This window comes from Paramormyrops kingsleyae, chromosome 6 (genome assembly GCF_048594095.1).
Source record: "Paramormyrops kingsleyae isolate MSU_618 chromosome 6, PKINGS_0.4, whole genome shotgun sequence".
Classification (NCBI taxonomy): Eukaryota; Metazoa; Chordata; class Actinopteri; order Osteoglossiformes; family Mormyridae; genus Paramormyrops; species Paramormyrops kingsleyae.
Window position 1 is genome coordinate 33,621,823 of NC_132802.1, and position 5,729 is coordinate 33,627,551.

General features: G+C 47.3%; 1 pseudogene; it reads right to left on the minus strand.

Moving 5' to 3' along the window:
• Nucleotides 1-992: 992 nt before the first annotated feature.
• On the minus strand, nt 993-3,911 carry LOC140591826 (uncharacterized; annotated as a pseudogene).
• Between the last annotated feature and the right edge of the window lie 1,818 nt (nt 3,912-5,729).

A 5,729-nucleotide genomic window follows, 5' to 3' on the forward strand; every position in this document is an offset into this window, starting at 1 on the left:
AACGGGGTTTATTCACGGTGGACAGGACCGAAACACCTACAAACATCAATGACGGATCTGGGGTAACGTACTCAGACGCAGACTAAATACAGAAGACAAGCCACAATAACAAGGAACAGCTGGGCACGATCGGGGAAGCACACGTGGATAATGAGGGGGCGTGGCACACATCGGGAGCGGACGGAGCAGGGCGTGACACATTTTTAAATCAGACACACACAATTTTTTTTTTATTTTGCCCTGCATCGTGACTGCGGCGAGGTGACTACCGCGCACGCGTACATCGCGATGACGATGCTGAAACGATGTATCGTGCAGCCCTAGTACAGAGGGTCCTGAGTTCAGAATCCAAGATGGCTGTGCCCTTTATCAACAGAAGTGAAAGTTTTAGTTTTATACTGTTTAAGCACTACTTCTCATTTGTGGCTCATTAAATCGGTCGCACACACTATACCGTCCAACTTATCTGTGGATGTGTTGCTACTGAGTTTTATACATGAAGCACTGCATGTAATGTGTTATCAACTGATATTGCTAACAATGGCTAACAATTAACCGCGCTAGAATTGGATTTCATGATTAGTTGGATTATTTGTCGGATTTAACGTAGTTTGGGCAATTGTAAGTGAACAAAAATAAAGGCCATTTAAACCGAGGTACCTAAAATCCGACAAGCTGTCCGGCTAAGCAAAAAATCTTGCTTTTTGATACAGGTCTATGGTATTGCTACTTGTGTGGCAAATGGAACGCATCCAACTCAGTTTTTAGTGGATGTGATGTAATCTCGGCAACCAAAACTTGGATCCGAAGGCAAATGGAATGCACCAAATGTACTCACCACTTTGAACTCAGCTTAATATAATATGTAAATTGGAGAAAATATAATAATTTTAAGACCTGGGAAGGCGTGGTGACGATTTACTGTTCTCACTTACACTCTAGGTGCAACTTAGACACATCGTCAGTGTTGTATCCTGGGTTCATTGGGTGTTTCAGGTCTCACAACAGACACCCTCGTCCAGGTGACCCAGCCGGGGTTGATCAGGCCCCGGATTGTGTCTAAGTGGCCTGTGTAGCCCACGGATCCCCCGGCTTGATCCACAGCCATCTTGACGCCTTTTCTGCTGCGTTAGAGATGTTTCTAATGGCTTTCTTGTTCTGCAACCCTTTCACTCCCAACAACTTGAGTGCCCTGACGAGAGACTGGCCAACGAAGCCTCTACACCCGACCTCAATGGGGTTGACTCGGATTCTCCATCCTGCGTTCTGACATTCCCCTGCCAGCTCCTCATACTTGGCCCTTTTCCTCTCAAAGGCCTCCTCTATCCGGTCTTCCCAGGGAACAGTCAGCTCCAGTAGGACCACTTGCCTCATTGTTTCAGAGACCAGGACTATGTCTGGCCTGAGTGTGGTCACTACGATGTTCTCTGGGAACTTGAGCTGTCTCCCTAGGTCGACCTTCAGCTGCCAGTCCCGAGCTGTTGCCAGCAGCCCCCCTGCCTGGCTCTGGTGCTGTTGTGGCTTCTCCCCAGCCCTAACAAAGGCAATGGGCTGCTATGTTGGTTGTTGGTACTTACTGCTGGAGATCCCTGTACTGATGACCTCAGCGATGACCCGCAGCACTTGATCATGGCGCCAGCGGTAACGCCCGTCTCCAAGTGCCCGGGGGCAGCAGCTCAGAATGTGCTCCAGTGATCCGGCTTTCTGGCAGAGAGGGCATAACGGAGTCTCGGCTAAGCCCCAGCGGAAGAGGTTGGACGGGCTTGGGAGTACATCATACACTGACTGTATGAGGAACTTGATCCGGTGTGGCTCAGATCTCCATAGCTCTGTCCACGAAATCTTTCGGTCAGCTGCCTCTTCCCATCGAGTCCATGCACCCTGCTGTAACATCCCTACTGTCCTACTGCAGCGGGCTTCCTCCACCCCTGCTCGGTCCTCCTCCTGAATCAGCTGTCGCCTTTCCTTTCCCTGGGACTTACTATAGAGAGGTCTTGGATTGCTCCCTAGGCCTGCCCGTCCGACTGCCATGGTTCCCACCAACTCACTATGTCGCAGCCGTGCCTCAGCCTGATTGACCGCCTCATGCGCCTTCTATTTCCTGCCAGTTCTTACTTCTATGCCTGCCGAGGAGACTTTGTTGTCGCTGGAGTCCCTATACAGCAGCACCTCTCTAGCTCGGGTTACCATAAACTCCTCTGCCAGACTACTGAAGGGCAGTTTTAGTTTGTTGTTCCTCCTGTACAAGGCGATGCTGCTGAGGTTTCGTGGTAAGCCCAACCACTTCCGAAGGAAAGCGCTGACCTTCCTCTCGAAGCACTCAACGGTAGTCAATGGCACGTTGTAGACCAGCAGTGGCTAGAGGAGTCGTGGCAAAATGCCGTGCGGGTAAATCCAGGCTTTGTACTTGCCTGGGAGCCCTGACTTATCCACCGGTCAGCCAGGTTCCCAACTCCTCTGATGTTAATTGGAGTGCTGCGGTGTCCTTCAAAGTACAATCGTAGATCTTGCCAAGGCTCTTTACTGGCTTTTCTGTCACAGATGGGATCCGGATGCCTCCTATTGTAAAGGGAAACTGGTCTGTGACCTTACCCTTCCTTACTACCAGGAACCTGGACTTACCTGGCTTGAAGACCATCCGTGCCCAGCTGATAAGACGCTCAAGGCCTTGCAAGATCCATCTGCAGCCCGGGACTGATGTTGTAGTCACTGTCAGGTCATCCATAAATGCTCTGATAGGGGGCTGCCGCATACCGGAGTTGGTGAGTGGGCCTCTGCACTCCACCTCTGCTGACTTCACCACCATATTCATGGCCAAGGCAAACAGTATTACCGAAATGGTACATCCGGTAATAATGCCCTTCTCAAGCCGATGAAATGCGGATGTTACTGTTCCGGAGGTGACTCTCAAACTGAAACTACTGTTATAGTCCAGTATGAGGTCCCTGAACTTGCCCGGAACGTGGTGTCGTTCAAGAGAGGTTTCCACCAGCTTGTGTGGAATCGACCCGTAGGCATTAGCAAGATCGAGCCACAGGACTACCAGGTCTCCGTTGCCTTCACGTGCCTCCCGGATCAGCTGGGTGACCACTCCTGTATGCTCGATGCACCCTGGAACCTTTGGGACTCCACCTTTCTGCACTGAGGTGTCGATGTAGGTGTTCCTCAGGAGGAACTCAGTCATGTGCCGGGCAACGACACTAAAGAATATCTTGCCCTCTACACTGAGGAGCGAGATGACCCTGAACTGCTCGATGGTACTGGAGCTCTCCTCCTTTGGAATCCAGACACCCTCTGCATGCCTCCACTGCTGTGCTACCCTCCCCCTTCTCCAGATGAGTTTAAGGATTGCCCACAGTCGCTTTAAGAGTCTGGGACATCTCTTGTAGACGACATATGGCACTCCACTGGGACCTGGGGCCGAGCTGGTTCTAGCAGCTTTGACAATCTCCTCCACTTCTTTCAAAGTTGGCTCCTTGATATTAAATGCCATGATGGGTTCTGGCGGAGTTATCAAAGCCCTGCATGGTCCAAGCTGTTCCTCTCTTGCACTGTCACTGTAGATGGCACTGAGGTACTTGTTCACCTCGTCTTCAGAATAGGCAAGACGGCCACTTCTTTTCTGGCCAAGGATCTTTTTGGTGAAGCCAAAAGGATTTGAGGTGAAAGCTGCACGTTTCCTGGCTCTTTCCTTACCCCTCCTCCTATGCCACTCGGCTCGACGGAGGGTTGTGAGTTTTCTCCTCAGGATACTGCGGAGCTCTGCCAGCCCGACCTTCTCCTCCTCCCTAGCCTGCTTAAACTGCCATCTAAGCAGAAAAAAATAAGGAATCCCAATAAACTTTGAAGCCTACAGCCAATCTCAGGTACTAAAGAATACTCCGGAAAGAATACCGTTTGACCGGAGACATAATCTTGTTGTAGAGAATGACTTTGAGGAAGATGTAAATGATGCCGTTAAAACATCATAAGAACCTAAGAAATTTACAAACAAGAAGGCCCATCAAGCTCATTTGGGGAGAACTTAACTAATAGCTCAGAGTTGTTAAAATCTTTTCTAGCTCTGATTTCAAGGACCCCAGGGTTTTAGCTTGTGCTACACTAACAGGAAGACTATTCCATACTCTAGTTACACGCTGTGTAAAGAAGTGTTTCCTGAAATTCATCTTAAAATGTTCTCCTGCTAATTTCCACTTATGGCCACGAGTTCTAGTATTTTAACTAATATAGAAGTAGCCATTTGACTGGACAGCATCCAGACCTGTTAGAATCTTATATACCTGGATCATGTCCCCCCTTAATCTCCTTTGCTCAAGGATAAACAGATTGAGCTCAGCTAACCACTCCTCATAAGACATTCCTTTAAGATCAAGAATCATTCTTGTAGCCCTATGTTGCACCCTTTCTAAGGCAGCAATGTCCTTTTTAAGGTATGGTGACCAAACCTGCACACAATATTCTAGGTGGGGTCTTACTAAGGAATTGTATAATCGTAGCATCACCTCCCTTGACTTAAGCTCTAGAGATATAACCCAACATCCTATTGGCCTTTTTTTTTTACACACTGGCGAGAGTGGGACATGGAAGCATCAACATACACACTAAGGACTTTCTCATAATGAGCTACCTTTATTTCAGTGGAACCCATAAAATATCTGTACTTTATACTTCTGCTCCCTGCATGGATTACCTTACGTTTATCTACGATAAATTTCATCTGGCGGGAATCAGCCCAGTCGCTAATTAAATCAAGACCCCATTGTAGCCTCTGTGCTGCTAGTTCAGTATCTGCTACACCATCCACCTTGGTTTCATCTGCAAATTTAACTAGTTTACTGCATGTATTGCTGTCAATATCATTAATATAAATTAGGAACAATAGTGGTCCTAATATTGAACCCTGCAGTACCCCACTATGAACGCAGGCCCACTGTGACATTGTGCCTCTAATAACTACCCACTGCTTCCTGTCTGTTAACCAGTTTTCAATCCAAGCTGCTACAGTTCATAAAATCCCTGTTGCTTTGAGCTTAAGCAGGAGCTATTTGTGGGGGACAACATCAAAGGCTTCTAGAAATCTAATTTTGTGATCAATTTTTCTTGTAGCTTCCTCAAAGATCTCAAGAAGATTAGTTAAACAGGATCTACCTCTCCTAAATCCATGTTGGCTATCCCTCAGAATGTTATTTGAATCCAGGTAATCTACCATTTTCACTTGGATTATAGCTTCCATTATTTTTCCATTAATGCTCGTTAAATTGATTAGCCTATAGTTTGCTGGATTACTTCTAATCCCTTTTTTGAATATGGGCATTATATTAGCATGCTTTCAATCAGAAGGTACCACACCAGCAGGTAACGATTTCTGGAATAGTAAAGTTAAAGAGTATCCCTCATCTCTTTTAAAACTATAGGTAAGATGCCATCAGGGCGATTTATTTATTTTGAGCTTAGCTTGTCAGGGTCAGCCCCTATTGTCCCACTCTGTGTCCTTTCCCCGTTTGGCCACCAGGCGTTGCTGGTCATCCCGTCCTTCGTGTTAGTCTTTGTTCTCCCCTGTTACCTGTCTGGCCACATGGCTCAATGTGTTGAGCATGTGATTGCCTGTGATTCTTGTCCTGTGTTTGAATCCTGCCTGCTCTGTTTTTGTATTTTGCTCCCTAGTGTTTAATTTTAGCTTTTCTAGTTCTTGTATCTGGTGATTTTGTATTTGGTTTTGTTCCTTGTGC